The 19,395-nt window shown below is 38.2% G+C and overlaps 1 long non-coding RNA gene across 1 annotated transcript; it reads left to right on the forward strand.

The window, feature by feature from the left end:
* The first annotated feature begins 658 nt into the window (after window positions 1-658).
* On the forward strand, window positions 659-16,207 carry LOC148184606 (uncharacterized). The gene is made up of 3 exons (XR_015772293.1): window positions 659-735; window positions 14,429-14,679; window positions 15,986-16,207. It is a non-coding gene; the product is annotated as an uncharacterized LOC148184606 (long non-coding RNA).
* The last annotated feature ends 3,188 nt before the right edge of the window (window positions 16,208-19,395 follow it).

Below are 19,395 nucleotides of genomic sequence, written 5' to 3' on the forward strand. Positions count from 1 at the left end.
ACAGCACAGTAACTCACCTCCTGGCTGGGTGCAGGGAGGTGTTTTTATGAGTCAGTGCTGCAAAGTATGAGAAAAATTATTACAGTAGGATGCAGAAAGGCAGGTGGTGTAGAGACAGGGGGAGGGCAAAAATCCCAGGGAATGGGAGAGTTTGACCATTGTCTTTAATGACAAAGGGAAGAAGGGTTTCTGTTGTAGCCTAAGGATGTTGGGGGTTTTGATGATAATCTGGGGTTTCTGCTGTTCCCTTTATTGATTGTGTCTTACAGGGGATGAAGGTTTGACTTACAGACTTTCAGGTAGTTTATAATTTCAGGTAGTTTATTTATTTATAAAAATTTATAAGAACTATTTATAAGAACATCCCTTCAGTGCAGCTTTGTCTCTCACAATCATTTTAAGGGCCATCTTAAAAATTCTCTGAAATAAACATGCAAGACCTTCAAGCTCTTACTGTGAAATTGGCACCATATACCACACATGAGTAACATTTCTGTTTTTCATTTCCTCATCTTTTTCAGAGAAAAACACAAATACAGCAGCTGGAGGACATCATCTTAACTATCAGCCTGTTTTGCTCCTCCCTTGAATAAAATTGCAAACAGGAGTGACCCACCTTATAAATTGGGAATGTAGGTGTCTTAGAAGTGGGTTTTGTGTCCTGTGCTTGGAAATGGTGGATTACTGCCTGCTGACCAGACCTTGTCAAAATCAGCCACTGGACATCAGCACAAAGTGAGTAATCCTGTACAGAAACATGTCACCAGCACAAATCCAGTCATCAGAAAGAAGGGGTTCCAAGGGTTGTCCTTGAAAAGTGATTGTTCACTGAATGAGGGCTCATATCTCAGATTATGTTTTGCTTCTCTGGAAATGGTCATTTTTGCTGCAACCAAAGTAGATTGCAAGTAGCAAGTCAGTTAAAAGTTAAGTGCAGCTGTTCACAATTCAGAATGTGCTGTTATAAATTATGCAGCACAGGGTATAGAAACAGAATTATGAATAATGTTATGGAAATTACTGAGGGAGAGATATTCAAACTAATTTAAAAAAACTCACAACTTGAAATGCTGTGACTTGGGACTTCTTGGTTTTGGTCTGCCAAACTGAAAGAGTTTATTTGGGGCTTTAAAGCATTTTGCCATGGGGTTCATGAGCTGTTAAGACCTCCTCACTCTTTCCCTATACTATACTGACTGGGAGTAGATGTCTACTCATTTTGGTTTACTTCCTGGCACTATTACATTTTTTGCATAAATCATTTTACAAAGAATGGTGTTGTGGGCTCATTCTACTTGTGCTAGCACATTGGCATGCTCGGTCTGACCAAAGAATGAGTCTGCCTCACACTGGAGTGAATATATTCTCATCCCTGCTACACCAAGGAGAACATTCTGGTTAAAAAAATCCATCTTGAAAGTGGGAGATGCATGCACATTGTTGTATCTGTGAGAAGTTTTAAGAAGTTTGTTACAAGCGTTTGTAATACGATGGCTTTTTCCGGCTGTTGCACTCCAATACAAATATCTTAGATCTATCTTGCATCCATGAGTTAACTCTCTAAACATGTAAAAATTAGCTAGTATCCTGGAGCAGATAGAAATAAAACTGAAACAGTGGTTTTAAAAATCACAGTACTAAATATTATATTTATAAATGTGGTTACTGTGAGTTAATTAACACAATTAATTAACAATTAATTAATTACAATTAACACAGAGATTAATTATACAAATTATTGTTAAAAGATTTGTTAGGATGATCTTTTAGCATTCTGTAAAGCTGCTTTAACCTTGAATTATAGTTGCTCCCAATGCCTGGGGCTCTACTTCCACTAGCACTCTGCTTTTAACACTTCTGCAATGTCACCATCACCTTTTTTGAAAGTTACAGTATAAAAATAGCAAAACCCTTAAATATATCCTAAAATTATTACTGGATTACACTTCCTACTGGACACCTGCACTTTATGCAGCCATTTTAATTGAGAATAAGGTATAGCAGGAAGTAGTCTGGAATTGTACTTTCAAGAGCATTATTCATTTCTCGCTTGCAATGTGAAAATTAATGGAGGTTTTGGGCATAACTGACAACCAGAGAGAGTTTTCCTCCTAGGCTTGTGTACTGGGCTCTGCAGAATGTGCTCTGCTGAAGGCTGACTGTGTAAAGTTTATGCTTTCATGTCTCTGTGATGCTGACTGTGATAAGGGGGAAATGCTGTTTTTCTACTATTTACACTGGCAGATCCTGTTTGTCTCCTGATGGAAGTGTGCTGAAGGAAGGGCTGGAGCAAACCTGGGCTAGATCTTGGGGTCTGAATTTCCACACCACTTTCTTCAAAGTGTCTTTGAATACAGTGAAAAATGGATGATTTATTTACATTTAGATTGCTATTAGAATAATACAGATCACTGGTTCTATTCTTGGCCTCTGCTTTCCACTAAGAAGATTCAGTTGTATGGATTTCTGAATTGGGCCTCCACTGAAAGGGACAAAAAAGAAACATTTAAAACTAGATTTGAATTGATTTGGAATTTTAAAAAGTGCCTTTAACAAAAAGCCATTTGGTCATGGCAACTTTTGGGCCAGTTCAGATGACAATCAGTAAAAATTTATTCATTTAGACCAGTGTTAAACTTGATTCTTTGCTTGAGGGAAACTCATTTTCAAAGAGCTGTTTTGACTACCTGGGTTTAACTTCTTTACAAGTAATTAAATGCTAAGCATGCAGCATTTCAACCATAGCAAGTTCTTGTGTCTCCAGCTACAAACAAAAATCAATATTTTAGGGCACTGTTTTGCTGAAGACGTTCAAAATGTTTGAACTTAAACTTTTTGAAAGGTGTGGTTTATTGCCTACAAATAGTTGATCAGTATTTCCATAAGCAATTATTCTTCAGTGCTATTTGATTACTACAAATAACCAAAAATTACCTTAGTCACTACTTAATAAAGTCAGAAGCTAACATATAATAGATACATACATGTTTTTAGTAGTTATTTCCTTGGAATAATTTATAATGGAAATCATTGGGCAACCCAGTGATTAATTGGTTTATGGAATCCTATAATGTACTATTTCTGGATCCTGTGATCCTATTGAGAAGAGTTATCTCAGGATAATTGAGTTTTGATTACATGGTACAGTAATTCTCACTGATACCCTGTTATGTTGCATAAAAATGTCTAGTGGGTTTTTTGGGAATTTGAAGAAGGAGGAGTCTGGTGACCACAATGCCCTTCCCAGGGCCTGTTCTATGAATCTGAATTTATCTTTCCCTAAAAGTCCTCTGAATTTTTGACGGTCTTCATTTAGTCTCATGAATGTCTGGGTTTGTTTTTTTTTCAATCTTGAGAATACTCCTTTCCTGTCTATAATCTTCACTCTTTCTTTTATCAAAAGGTGGAAATAATTTACTATTCATTGCAGGTTTCTATAACATACCCCTTGTGGAGTTTTTTATCTATGTTTTTAATTAGCTATTTAAAATACAAACTTTGTTCACTAGATCTGCTGAGGGGTAAACATGCACATTTGTATCTGATGATGTATATACAATTCTAAAGTAATCTAAACCACTTTACAACTTTTGTGGTCACATAACAGACGTCCAAATATCTATCTTCACGTATTTAATTTGATTTCCCTAAATAAATAACTGAGTGTTTAAAAATTCTTCAGTAGAGTTGCTTATTCTGTTTCTGAATTGATTTCTACTGGTAATTGTTATAGTCTAGGAAAGTATTTACATGTTATAAAAATATTTTATTAATGCAGTATTTCTACATACTATCCCAGGGATGTTGTCTTCCTTTTTCTGTGCACTAAGATTTCCATAGTGCTCTAAAACTGAACATTACAACTGCCAGCTCTAAGGCTGCTGCTCATTTCTATTGTGTGTTACTTTGTACTGTGCTGCATGTCAGTATTCAGTTCACTTTAATAATTTAGTTTAAGTCAGTAACCTAAATCTGATCTACAGCACTATTCCTTATAAAAATTTTAATTCTGATCACCAGAAGGAGCATGTGGGTTGTACAAGGGCCAAAGGGAAATCAATGCTTTCTTGTATTCTCTGGTCTGTTATTAGGCCAGTGACAACTTGGATACTGTCAAATGTAATGTAAAACAAGTAGTCTTAGCGTCTGGAATACAAAGATACAACTGGGTTATCTTACAGCTTTCCCCTCTTGCTAGAAGGTGCCTCTTACAGTCTAATGAAAGTAAATCTTCATGTGATTGAGAAAGGATTCATGAGCATTAGATATTTTTCCCTAAGCCAGATGACACCAGTAAATTTTTGCCCTTGGGAGGCATTGTCCATCTTCATGTACATCCCTGCCAGCACCTGGGGCAGATGTGCTCCTGTCCTTCCTGTGAGCACTTGCATTTGAGGGGAGATGCTGGGTGTAAGCTGATATGGAGGTTCCTGCAGCAGGCACTAGGGCAGGTTTTTAGAAGTTCCTGCTTGGATGTGCATCCAACATAAATCTTGTAGTCTCCCACTCAAATTATAGTTCTTCTCAATTGCTTTATAGAGAAAAGTACAGCTGTGATAACATCACCATAGTAAAGCAGTAGGGCTATGAATGTTGTGGAGTTGTAAAGAAATTTCCTCTGGTTGTGTGCTTTTTCTTTATTTGAGCTTCCAAGATAAATGTCTGCCATTGATTTGCAGTGTCTTCTGTCTCTGTTATGAGGAATATTGCTGCTTTTGTGGCAGTGCATGCATACTGCATCATAAATCAGGTGGCATGTTCCAGAGATAATCACTGTGCAGGTTGGGCTGCTTTGGGCTCTAAGTGTTAGAATCTCATCTAAAAGCTCCTCCAAAAAGAAAACCAGGCCTAAGGGTCCCAGATTTTCAGCAGTATCTGTGCTCCTAGTGAAAACCCTACCTTTCAGATGACTTTGGCATCCTCTAATATCAGATGTTGAGCTCCAGAAGTGCCCAAATTGTTTGAGCACATCACTCCTGACTGACCTTGCCGGAAGCAGAGGCTCAAAGTCATGCTGAAGTCCCTGTGGCACCTAAGTGGATTCAAACCAGGGATTCCCCTCCTTTCCTTGCTGGGAATGCCAAGTCATTCATCTGTGCTGTGGCTGCATCTGCCTCCAGTGCTCCTGAATAAGTCTGTCTCTCTTTAGGATTCCCTGTGTGAGACAGTCCTGCTAGGACTTTTTAGAGTTACACAAATAGTAAGGAAAGATAAAGGCCAGAGGTAAGCAAATCTGAGGCCAAACTGCAAGCCAACTGCAGATACCTCATCTGGCAGGCAAGGGAGATTTGACCATAGTGAAGTAAAGGATAAAGGATTTGAGATAGAATTCAAATAAAAATATTTGAGGGTTGCAGAAAAACCCCACTAACTTCTAGAGGATTTTATGGCCACTATATGTTGATCTCTTTACAGAGACAACAGGCTGGGAAAAAATGTAAAAACTTTAGTACAGGCATACAGCTTTTGGGTTATTTGCTGGTAAGAAGTAGTAGTGAGATTGCAAACATTTTAAAACACAAAAGGGACGAATTCTTAAAGAAACAAAAGCACATCCACAAACGTTGTTCTTGTAGTTCAAACCACAGTACAAAGAACCAGTGTGTGTGTAGGGGGGATTGTTGTTGGTTGGGTTTTGATATTTTTTAAATTCTGTCCCATTTACCATCTGGTTTTCATCCTAGGCATTTTTAAAATGAGAAATCATACACTGCACTTGTTATTTAGGTTATTTCTTGCTTCAATTCCTTCTTAAATCTTTGATAAATATCCTCTGGTCTTGATGAACCTATTCGTAAAGTGTTTCTGAACTTCAGCTGAATAAAGGACCATTGAGATACCATTTATTAAGAAAAAGATGTTTGTTTTGTGGGGAGAAAACATATTTCTGATGCGAGAATTTTCCGAACTCCTCTGCATTCACTGTGTACAAAAATTCATTTGATTTATCTGCTCTGGTCTTATCTTCTGAATACCTCTTTTGTGCCTTTACCATTTATTGTTGTATAGCCTTTCTGGAAGGCTTTTGATGGCTCTGTAAAAGGTTTTTTATTACTTTTTTTAGCTTTTGTAACTTTGTTCTTTAAACTCTTTGGCCTGTTTTGTGTTTTTAACCTGCCAGAGCTCATTCTCCTTTATTTTTCTCACTTGACCACAATGTCAACTTTTTTAAAGGTCACTTTCTCCCTTCTGAAACCTGGCCTAGAGCACATGTAACTGATCAAAGCAATGATGCAGTGAGTTAAAGGTGAAGTTGCTGCTGGTCAGTGAAAGCTGCAGTGTTAATGAGATATCCAGACAGGGGGCAGAGCTGTGGGGTGGTCAGTAATTGAGCTCAGGAGGACTCAGAAAGAAGTTGAAAGCCTCTTTTTTGCCTCTCTGTGGCAGCTCCTGCCTAGGAATGTGAATAAACTGCTGCTGCTTTTTGTTGTCCTGAATACACTGGGGGGAAAAAAAATGGCAATTCAAATGACCAGAATTGCATCTAAAAGTCTTTCTTCAGTTTTTCCTCCTAATGGATCCGAGACCCTCAAAACTGGGCTGTCCACTTTGATCAGAAAAGAAAATACTTAAACTGTTGAATGACATTAATATCAAGATTAGAGAGATGCCATACATTGCAACTGTGACACAAAAGAGTGAAGGAATAAAGATTTTACCCTGCAATAGTCTTGTATCAAGAGAAAATATAAATAAAACAGTGTTATGTTGTACTATTACTAATTATGATAAGACCTGTTGCTCAATATGCTGGAAGTCTTGGAAGCAGAGCATGCACATTAAAAATTAACACAAAGAAGTTCAGCTGAGGCAAATATAGAAAACAATTGCTTTTCATTTTTAATTCCAAACCTCTAGCAAGAGTGTTTAAAAATCAAGTAGGATTTGTTTCAAGGAACAAAGTTTGATGAATCTGCATAAAAGAAATTGGCTTGATGTGAAATGGCACCTGTATCTGCAGCATTTGCTCAATTTTGGCCTCCCTTGAGAACATATAAAATAGCATCTAGATTTTATTTTTGAATATTTTGAAAAACTGGAAATACATACTTGCACATGCTTAGTGCAGATGGGGCATTGCTTCACTTAAAATAACCAAAACAGAGTAGCCAGCAATACCTCTCATACAAACAGGGTTTAAGAGCTTGGTCTGTTACAGCCAAGAGTTTCAGGCAGTTATTTCTCTGTGAATACCAGCTGCCATAAAAATGTTCCATAACTGTGTTGCATACAGGGGTTTTATTTCCCACTTTTAATTCCTTTCCCTATCACAGCTTCAGGCTGGCCTGTAAAACTCACTTCAATGTATTGTTAGGGGTGATGGGGTTTACATAGATTCGAAAATCCACTTACAATAGCGCCTGGGTGATAATTAAGTTGTGTGACTCTTTGCCAATTGCCTTTATTACTTGAGAAATAGCACAGACCTTTTTGGATCAAAAATGCAAGTAGATAAAACTTTGGAATTGCAGCAGTGCCATAAGATGGTGGCTCTACTGTCTTATAAAACACTGCACACTCACGTTAATTGTGGTTTTTTTCCAACAATGTGAGGCCTTTGCTTTTATAGTTTTGCTCCTTATGGCTCCTTGTAGTTTCAAAGACATAGCAGTCTCTGAGTCCATTGCTTTTAACAAAATAACTATTGATTGGTGGTGAAAGGAGCAAAACAATGAAAAAATGCCACTGGACATCTGATGCAAAAGTATTCTTTTGCTCTTATTACTGATGTTGTCAGGAGCTAGTTCTGCATTAAATATGTGGTGCCAAGTTCCCCATCAGTCATCAAGGAGCTGCAGGCACTTACTGATGCCATCAAGATCCAGATATAAAACAGCACACTCTGGAGACAATGTTACTATAGGAAGTAATATAAAAGCTGGTCATTAATGGACACCTCCAGGGGCAGGTATGGAAAAATGCCCAGCCCACATTGGGTGAATGCAGTTTTATAAGTTTAGCAAATTAGCATAAATGACAAAAATTCCCAATTAGAAGCACAAGTAATGAGGTAATTCCTCCCTTTGGTTCCACCTCTTCTGGAGCCCTCCTTTCTTGCTACTAGCTGTACTTTGTTTATGAGAAAGTGTCTTGAGAGAGTAGTTCATCCTGGGTTCCCAGAGGAAGAAGAAAGATAGGATTGGGGCCCTTGGAATGAGTTTTGTCTTTCTGTCTATCAGTACTGAACTTATCTAGGAACTATATAACTATACAATAATAGTCTACAGAGCTACAAGTATATATGAAGAAAATATAAAAGCAAAAATCAGTTTGGCATCATTACAACCTGTGGGGGGACCTCTGCTCTGCAAATCCCGTGGTGTATAGCAGTAATGTGATTAATATTGTGGGGGATTACCACCAAAAAATTTGGTGTGTGACACTATGGAAGGAGAATGTGATAGCTACTTTAAACAAAACCAGTCTCACTCCCTTGCACTCAGATTTCATCCTTTGCCAAGACATGTGGTTTGGCCTGGACAAAGAATGCTGACTATTGCATCATCTCCTGTTTCTTTTGTGAGTAGTGGCAATCGATGATATTTTGAATGTTTATGCCCCATAGGTGTAGATGATGTCTAGATTTCTTTCAGGTCATTATTTTGCTTCAGATCTCTTAAGCCTTGGGCAAAATTTTTGTGTTTCCTCATTCTTTTTGCCTTACCTTTTCTTCACCGTCTTGTCCTCTAACCATTGGTCTGCTTTATTATTTGTATCTGGTCATTCAGATGAAATCACACAGATAGTGCCCTGTAGCAATTAATGTGTATCACTTTCACACTCACATTTCCACTTTTGTTTTTTCGAGTTGATCTTTCTGTCAGGAATTCCCACTGTCTAGCTCTAGGTAGCAGCTATTTCTCAGGGAATAGCAGGGCTGGAGAAACATGGCACCCCACCTAAGCCTTTCCAACAAAGGGATGCAGAGGAACTAGGGATTAAAAAACCCAAAATGACGAATCAGTTAAGGACTTCTATACATTCAAGCAGGATTTCTTGCAGGGCTACCACTCTGAAACTGTCCTCTCAGCATTGGTACCAATGTGGTTTAGCTTTAGCTTTTCTGTCAGAAACACATCCATGTTTCCACATGCTTTTTTTTCCTATTTTTATAATTCTGATCAGGGCTGGGACAATTTTCCTGACACACACCTTAGTTCCACTTCTTCCCCATGACTTCTCTACTTTAGCCTCTTGTAAAAATGCTGTCTTTTCCAAAATGCTGCTTTTAAATATACATTCCTTTGAAGTCCTGACTTCTGGATTCCTACCTCTCTTATAAGATTCTCTGTCTCTCCTGTCTAGACCTTTGTCTCTCCTTACACAATTTGTAAAGTAACACTTTCTAAAAGCACAAGAAAATAGTATTTTTTAAAATAAAATTAAATGGCCCTTTTAAGCATATTTTAAACAATATTGAGCCAAAACCTTTACCAGAACCAAACTTCAGGGCTTACTGGCTCCAGCTCAGTTTACTTTTACTTCACAGCTCTTACAATTTCAGTAGCTGTCAGCTTGAAGTCCCAATTTGAACTCTCTACTGAGTTTGCTGGCCAAGTTCCCCTAAGGGTGATTGTAAGTGATGGAACAATTAATCAAAAATTTGCAAAGAAACAAAAATCAAGCAGTTCAGAATGAAAATGAATACAACTCTGTATAAAGTGTTCCATGTGTAGTTCCTAGGGAATCTAGAAGCATTCAGATCCTGTAATAATCATCGAGAGAAGTTTAAATATTTTTTTTTAATGAAGTATTTTCATCATGTATTCTTCCTTAGCTAAGCAGTTATTTTTTGGGGAAACAATTGCAGAAGACTAAAGACAGTTCTATTTTACATTCCCAAAGCAGAAAGTTAAAAACATAGCAGTTATATAGGACTATTTTTTCTAGGATCCAATTAACAATATTGATTCTTTTAAAGGATAAAGAAGAGACCATCAAGTTTTCAACCAGATGGATGATTTTGTTGTGTTCTAACCAGAAAGCAACCACTCAAATAGCAGCTTGGACCTGAGAATCTTAACCTGGAGTCTTCTCTATCTAAACCTGAGATTTTTAAAAAGTTTTTCTTTCAATCTTTATGAAAAGAGAGCACACTTGGAACAGAAGGCATCTTCTATTTCATTTACTTTATTATACATTGGGCTTATTTAAAAGGCTGATTTACACTTCTATCACTCCTCTTTAAACTTCAACCACAGTAGAGTTCATCCTTAGGTTTCATGCAATTCTTTAATTAATATTTTTCACTCTGTTGCCAAACAGTCATGGATGGTATGAATTATCTTGATTAATGCAATGGTGTTAATGGAATGCAGATACAGTTCATTTTTAGTTCCATAGCTCAGCTCAGGCTCTAATATATGTAGCTTTACACCATCAACCAACCACAGCTTCACCAGAGCCTTTTAAGGTGGAAAGCTTAGCACTGCATGGTTACAGCAGTTTAACAAAGATAGTCCTTTCAGGGATCCACTGTCTTTATAGCAAAGGCACTGCCTTCTGCCCTGGTTGCTGGCCATGTGAAGTCGTGTTTTTTCTTGGCACCATATTATGTGTTGATTTGACCACAGGAAATGTTTTGGCTCTTGGCTGTGTCACTTAGGCTGCTTAAGAGATCTCATAAAAGCCATGTGGGGCCAACACTTAGGAAGCCAAAGCTTCCTAAGCCTTTCCACTGATGGGACGTCAAAACTTTTTGAAAATCGCCTATCAAGCCAGCAGAGTCCAAAGGCAGAGCTGAAGAATTCCTGTACTCCAAAAGCTGCTAGGTTATATGGTTTTGGGGTTACAAAATTGAATAATCTGACAAAAGTTTGTGCAATAGCCTAAGGATTAGCTTTGCCTCTGCCCCTATCTATAGATTATCAGAAGATGTTTTTCTATTGATTTCTTATGCAACAGAAATCCTGTTAGTCACATGATTCTTCTCCCAAATCCAAATAAAAGCAAGTCAATGAACCCCATTCATTTTTCAGCGGGTTCAGCTATCTGAGCCAGCTTAGCAGATGCTTTACAAAAGCCTTCCTGGCAGAAAGGAGAGCAGGGATAAGCACTTGAGGATTTAGTATGGCGAGTCAGCTCTTTCACTAGGATAAAAGCGCTTATTTTGGAAAGAAGTAAAGCTTTTGAAATGGTGGTTTTCATGCTTTGGTGTGGCAGTTCTGTTTCAGTATTGTTTACCCTTTTGTACATTCCTTCTGAATAACTTCAAAAATGTCTATGTGAAGTATCATTGGTAAGCATTCAGATGATGACTGTTATGATAACATTTAAGTCAGTTTTGCTGGACACCTGTCAGTGAGGGCTTAGGGCCTCAGCTCAAAAAACAGGCAGAGGTCTGCGATTTTTCCTCTGGTACAATTCCACTTGGCTCCCTTCAGGTCCTCGGCCAGGATGTCTGTGAGCAGAGCAGGGGTACCAATCGTGGCACCTTGCAGGCCAGGAAGAGCTATGAAACAAGGCCTATGAAACAGAATGCAAACAACTAATCCGTTTCACTGATGCTCTGAGCAGTAATAAGGTGTAGTTTGCCAAATTACTACAGGCTCGGCTGTAATGCCTTCAGTCAGAAACTAGCAACTAGGAAATTAAATGTGTGGTGGAGAGTCTCATCAAACTCCACCCAAGAAAAGCATTTAGGCCTGCTGTAATCTCAAGTAGGGAAGAGAGATACTTGTGACCAGGACAATATTAGCTCTTCTTGCTCCTATTCTCTGCTATTCCTTCATTCATTATGTGTCCCTGTATTTGGTCCTTGATTGTCTTCCCATGCAAAGCAGTAAACAAAATAAGTGGAAAATAAACTCTCTCAGACTTGCAACAACATCCTCTGCAGCACAGTAATTATGGTGACAAAAACCAGCAAGGACTGTAAAAAATGTGATACAGAACTGTATCTAAATTTTGTTTAATACATTCAGAAGGCCAATATATGCAATGGAGATTATACAATAAGGAAAACCTATGTTTCATTTCATTAGAAGAAATGTTGCATCTTAACTCTTCTTGGTTATGAGAAGTCTGGGAGTCTTGGGGTTAAATCTGATGCAAAGCCGCTTTTCTGATAGAGTTCAGCAAGAAGATTTTCTCCTTCCAAAATACCCAGCATTCTCAGGAAAAATTGGAATCAGAAGGTCATATTTTTCCCTCAGCTATAAAGAAACATCCAAACTCTTATTAGTAATTTGCTTTTTAAAACACGAATTCACATTTCTTTAAAGTCTGGAAAGCTAAGATGCTTAGTTTGTCCTTAGTGCTAGCAGACCTTAGTGGCAGTGGATATTTTTGGCTTATTCCACCAGTTGGAAAGTGTTCTGACAACTGCTTTTGCTTCCCATTGGCAATCCGGTAGGCTCCAAATGGGGGAGGCTGAGCCATGAGCCTTGTGATTGCTATTTCTTTCAGCCTTCTTCTCAGCATTAAGTTCTTCAGGGAAACTGTTACTTAATCATCTTGAGATCTCCTTTTATTTGCAAGCCAAGAATCCTCTGAGTGTAAACTTGTACCTGGCTATTCACTTCAATGCTGGGGGAGGGAGGATACGTTTGCTCACTGTGTTGTTCTTCATCCTGGACCTCTTGTGGTGTATTTGCTCTGACAGATGTGACCATCAAAAAGCTAATTTGACTAAGCTGACTTAACTTCATCCCAGAGTTATCAATCCACAACTAAAGCTCATACTCTGCCCTTCCAAGGCTCTAATACAGAATACTTTCATCTATTTCCCTAGTAGTTTTATTTGTCTTCGTTAAAGATTTTCCTTTCCTGATCCTTGCTGGTTTTCTGTCTGTAACTAAAAAAATCTCTTCTGCTAGCAAAGCCACAGCCAGTTCACTTCTAGTGGACACAAATAAGGGATCCAAATATTGTATAACAAATATTGATATTTTAAAAAATACCATGATAGCTCACACTTGCAAAATATTGGTGCAGATAATCTATAAGCCAGTGACTGCATGCTGTGACCATATCTCACCTGGTGTCTCAGAAGTTCTCCCAAACACCTATCTAATGTTCTCCCATCAAATTAACTTGGTTGCTGCTGAACAGCGGCTGCATGGCCTCATTCCCTCAGGATGCCCATGGAAATGCTGGCCAGATGAGATAGTGAGCCTTGACTCTGACCTGTGTTCTCACTATTTTCTAAAATAATGGCTTGTACAATACTGGATTGTCTTATTTATTACTCCTAGTGCAAGCTTGTGGTGTTTTGCTCTGTCCTAGAATGCTGATGCTCAAAATAAAAGTTGGGAAAGCATAAATGAAATGTGTGAGATTGCAGTGCTGGAATGCTGTGTTTATACCTTGAGAAAATTACCCCTGGTGCCACCTGCATTTGTCAACCTTGAAACAGAGCCCTGAGATGGGAGCTGTTCCCATGCTTGAAGAGCCATTTCTTTTCCCCTGTGAAAAAAGCAAAAGTAAGAGCAGATTTTCTCTAGGTGAATTCTTTGCTCTGTACAGAGGGAAGAAATCTCTCTGATTTATATAAAGAAAATCATCTGGCATGTCCATGTGGTCAGGTTTTCATCTTACTGAGGAGGTGAATTACCAGTCATCAATCCAGGTGACAGATGGAAAAAGAGTTTTCTTATGCTTGCCTGAGCCACTCCAGTTCCAAGTCCCAAAACAGTTTATCTGCCCAGTAGATAACTCTTTGATTTAGAGGCAGTACTCCAATGTAGGAGGGAGTTACATTTCCACAGAGCAGGGTTCTGAACTGTGGTGTTGTATTGCTGAAAACATCCTCCTCAAAAGGCCAGTGAAATTGCCTGAGCCCCCTCTGTGTAGGGGAGGAAAGTGACTTACAGCCAGTAACTAACAACTGTGATTCCTTTGCTTCTCAATGCTTCCATTATCCAAATTTACTTGCCAAATAACTGATACAAATAATGCTCGGTCTCTTAGATTTTTCCAGTCACTTCCAGTAATAAAACCACTGAATTTTAAAGCTCTTATTGAATGCAGAGGTTGCATGGCATTCACATCCTCTCTCCAGTTACACATAACTTTTAGAAATAGACTTCCATTTCTACAGTTCCTGATTACAAAACCTATCGTGCCCATTTATTCTGCTTGAAAGTAAATGTGTAACATTTGCTCCCTCTCTAGTTTGTAGTCAGAAACATTCCCAATCCACCACTGCCTATGTAGGATCTCTGAGGAGGACCAACATTGCAGAGCAGAGAGATTTAAACACTCCGAAAGATTATTCTTAAAATATGTTTAACTACATTTGATCATCTGGCTCCAAATGAAGGATGCTATCAGCTATAAGCTGGGCAAGGGGAAAAGAATGCTGAAGTGATAATTAGAATAGAAAAACAAAGTGAACAGATGCTAAGTGAAATTGGAGAACTGATTCCTGCTGACCCAGCACATCGACGTGAACACCTTTGCTTTTACCTTTTGATTGTATTTCCAGGTTCCTCAGGGATCCCCAGGTTTTCCTACAGAATTGCAGCAGCTACTGAAGTGGGGCTGAAGGCACAACTGCCCTGTCTCACAGCCAGAGCTGAGCAGCTGCTGCTATGCAGGCTGCAGGGGCTGCACCCAAGTCCAGCCAGGAGCATCTGTCTGCCTGAGCTGCTTCCCACTGCCTCATCTCTCAGCAGCCACCTTTTCCTCAAAACTTCAAGCAAAAGGACTTCTCATATAATGCTGCATGATACTGAAGTAATTTAAATTACTTTATACCACTTGAGGCTTAAAAACCACTAAATGTTAAAAAAGCACACAGTCACAAGTCAACCTAAAACATCAAATGAACATCAAACAGAGCAGATTTTGTCTAAAATCAGTCCTTTTAAAAGAAAATTAAATCAGGTCTGTTTCTACATGACTGAACTTCTATGTGATAAGATAGACTTTTTTTCAGTGTACAGTAAACTCTCCAGGCCGTGTACACTAGTGATTAAAATATCTACAGTATGATGAAATGTGATCTCATATCCTATTTGAGTGGCCAAGTTAAATTAGAGGCAATTAGGACTAATTTGGCTTCTTCCTGAAACCATAAATGTTCAGATGAAAGCTATGATTAGAGGACAGGGAGTGTAACTTTATTTGATTTTTAGCTTTGAATGGCTAATGTGTTCTTACCTTTGAAGATCTTAATTACAGAAATAACAGCAAAGTAATAAAAATATCAAAGTTAAATTGATTTTTAAGGATTAAATGGTTGAATTAAAGTGAAGAGGTATAGATTTTCTGAGCAACTTGAAAAACTTATAGGTGTTTCAAAATATCTGAATATTAAGCCTTTTGTAATTATGCTTGGTGGCATAAAATGAATGAAATATAAAATTCCTGAAGTTTCAGATCTTGCTCTTACAACCTGAGGAAGCAAGATAACTCTCTATTTTTAACAGGGATCCCTATAAATACATGAAAACTCCTTCTTTTCCTATGTCACTGAGATTAATTTTATTTTCTCTTGAAGAACACTTTCAGTCTAGTTTTTTCAGATCTAGACTTCACAGCTTTAAATTCTCAAGCATTTTTTTAATCAAACAAAATATAGACATTCCTTTAAGTCTTATTTTAAATATAGGTTTACATTCAGGGATAGCTATTAAAATAATTGTTTCTATTCTTCAAAGGCAAGCTATTCACCAGATAGACAATATTTGTGCATGTACACTTTTATATATGAGACTATGCCTGAGCCCTGTAGCCAGAACACAATGAGATCTTGTACACGCCATCTAACCAGAGACCAGAAAAATAACCTAATATTTATAAATAAGTCTGGCTCTTCACTGGGGAAAAAACCTTTAGTAGGAAAAAAACCCAAAAAAAACAACAAAAAATAAACAAAACACTTATATAGAATGTCATGGTGCAATATTAATTAAATGTTAATGTTAAATGTTAAATGGCAAGTGTCTGCCTTTTGAGTAGGTTAGCTGTTTAAGGTGAAAGTGTTTCTTTATGTATTTTTTTTCCAAAACCAGATTAACTAAAATGGCCCAACCCTTAGGTCTCCAGGCATTCAAATGAACTGCTGGTCTTTCTTGAAGAAGTTTGACTTGTGTCTTGCCTGTCATCTCTGCCCAAGTGAAGCGGTGAAGAAATATATAACAAAAAATTGTGAAGATAATCTGACATCAAATGTCTTTGACATTTAGCAGAAGAATTTCTTTGTTAGACCAATTAAGAAGCAAATATAATTTATATAATTTTAAAAAGAACAATTGTTCAGTAGTCCAAGCACTGATTTAACAGGAAGGCCATGGAGCACATACCACAACTTCAGAAGGCACCAATTTGGTCTGTATCTTCATTTACTGTTAAAACAAGGCTGAACCTGGTCAGACTGGTGCCAGGTCTTTTAGAGAGGTTATTAATTGTGCCCAGAGATCTACCTCAGCCTAAATAGCTTCAAAACACATATTACATTTTCTATTTGTGATTTATCATTTTATCTGAGTTAAGAACAGTCTTCATTTATGGTATTAAATTGAGGTCATTGTAAAGGAAAGAATGTAAAGTTAGAACTGAAAGATAGGTACCTAAGCTAGTTATTTTACTTCAAGGTGACTAATAAAATACAATGTTATTAAACATAATTTGTCTATGCCTCCCCTTTAGATTAGATGGCAATCTAATGTCCATAACATTTCCTTGTAACTTTGAGGAAAGTCTCATCTTCTGAAAACTCAGAGTATGTCTTCATATGACCTTGCCATCTTAGTTTTGTCAAGTTTTCATGATGGTTTTTCAGAGCAGTTCAGTTTCTGTCCATGGAACCACTAGATCCATTATTTCAGGATTTGTTTGTTCTGCTTCAGAGTAAAATTTATGCTAACTGTAAGTCAGACACACATATCCAGTGGGTTGTGCTCCTAGGTTGTTATCACTTGCATTGTACCCCCATCAGAAGTTTCCTGAACTATTGAGCCTTCGTTCATAAAATTTTCTGCTGGCCAGCTAGGAGCACTGTATTGCTGACTGGTATTTTGGCAAGTTGCTTTTCTCAAATGTAACACGTTTGTTATGCAAAAAAGAATTCAGGAGCAGAAAAAGACAATTGAAGTAACCAAATGAGAAAACATTTATTTTCTGCCCTAATCTTTCTCAGGGTTCAGAATCCTCCACCTCCTGGGCCAGCAGCATCTGCCCTGCATTTAGTCAAACTGGTCTGGAAAGGAATAATGTAGAAGAGAACAAATAAAACTTACGTAGATATGGAGGACGAGGAGATGGATAAGGCATGTAGATTATACCTAATTAATATATATACTATATAATATAATCTCATATAAGATGTGTATATTTCTGACAACAGAAGAAAGAGGCTTGTGGACTTTTTACTTTAAGGTGTGATTTAATCTGTGTTATGTTATCTGAGTAGTAATGAGTGCCTCCTAAGGGTTAAGCACAGGGTCAAAAAACATATAAAAGACTCATACAGGTCTTAGATTAAATTATGCCTATATTGGATATAAGAGTGTTCAGTTAATTTCCCCCCCCGTCCTTTTTTTTTTTCGAATTTCCAACTTATCCATTCAATGCTAAAAACATGTAAGGCATAAGTAATTTTTTTTTTCTTAGAAATGGACTTTGAATGATCTGTTTGTCTAATGTTTGCAGTGCCTTTGAGTAACTCATACAGAAATAGGCGTTACTTGAGATGCTTGTTGCATCATTTATCTGCAAGGAGAGCCCTAGTGCAAAAATAATGTGACCACTCACACTCTTTTGTCATCTGTTGTCTTCTGGGACTGTAAGATACACTGTGTGTGTGTGTGTACGTACGTACAGCAGATGCGTAGCCTACTCCAATTCTGAACTGTGTGTGAATTGCAAATGTATCTCCTGAGAATGAGGAAACTTGGAAAGAATGAGGTCATTGTGCATAATAAATCCCCCATATGCTTCTCTTCTTCCCTACAGCTCACAAGAGAAACATTTCAGAAAGAGTTACTTTATAATTTACATTCCTATTGTCAAAACTGGGAAATGAAGCACAGATATAATATGAGGAATGGCTTGTTCATTTTCAGTGGAAGGAAAAAATCTGAGATACAACTGGCTGGAAAGCAAAGTTGAGGTTCATTAAATCAACTATATTTAAAGGAGGTGAGATCAGAGATAAGAACAAAAGAAAAACTTACATACAATGCATTTTTTTACTACCATCCATAGCATCTGTGTCGTATCACAGATGTTAAATTAGCCACATGAGGGCTCTCCTGTTCTTCACTTGAAGAAAAATATTTTTCAGAACTGTGAATACTGCAGGGAAAAAGACCCAATTTTATATTCCTGCAACAAGAGTATTGGGCATACTGCCCTGGTCCACAGGGCATGCTCCGCTTGCGAGTAAATATCATTTAAAGCATAGTGTTAGCACAGTAACTTAATGCTTCAATTCTTCATACAAAAATAGTGATTGAAATACTCTCACAAGACCAGCTAATTTTTGATCAGACAGGAAGGAGGGAGGATTCCAGGCTGCAAAAAATTCTTCGTGTAGCTGGGCACTGAGCACGGGCTGGTGTTTAGTCACAGGAGAGCGGTAATTACAGACGGACATTTGTACGTCTGGCCCAGTGCCGGCGCAAGGATTAACCGCACGCTGACATCTGCAGTTCCACAGCCTGGCCAGCCTGTGTTGTGGCTAAGCAACAGCCTGTTAGAGGAAGTCTGAGGAAGAGCTCTGCATGTTGGCAGCTCCTCCAGGATTTCTACTTACGAGGCAGAAGGTCCCCAGGGGTGCCGATAGCAGCTTACTGAAGTATCTGATTGCAGTCCTGCAGACAGGCTTGAAACAGCCTTAGGAAGTGGATGAGAAATAATAGCCTCATTTAACCAGCAATCTGAGCAGCTGGATTCAGAGAAATTAACACACTCGGGTCAGGAGTTGTGATCCAAATCTTTTGCCTGTTGCCTCCCAGCAGCAGCCTGGTCCTGGCACCGCCTAAATTCACTGAGGGCCTCTCCATTCTATCTGCAGTTCCAGAAACGCTGTGGGCCATACAAATATCCTCAGTAGCCCCTGCCTGAAAAGCTAGACTCTGTAAAGCAAGAAGAGGGGCATCCCTGACTTCCCAAAGGGATTTTCAGATCAGAATTGTACACCCTGCTTAACAGTTGACATTTTGAAACTCAGTTTTGGCCTCTGATAGTCTGCTGCTTCTCAAGGAAGACACAGAAAGTGTACCATGGGAGGTAGCATGTGTCAGAAACTTCTCTAACAAGCAGCCTAGACGCTCTTAGCTTTGCCCTGGAGAGAATTTAGTGCATACAAATGAAATAATGCACTTGACTTTATGGCACCGAAAAGGTTTCAGAACTGCTCTGATTAGCTATATAGAAATTGATATTTGGATCCTCACAAAGAGCAGCTGAACATTTTCTGCTCAACATTTGAGCAGGAGCAGTGGT

Source organism: Pseudopodoces humilis, chromosome 3 (genome assembly GCF_049639895.1).
Source record: "Pseudopodoces humilis isolate 2021_Gansu_Grassland_sample_001 chromosome 3, ASM4963989v1, whole genome shotgun sequence".
NCBI lineage: Eukaryota > Metazoa > Chordata > Aves > Passeriformes > Paridae > Pseudopodoces > Pseudopodoces humilis.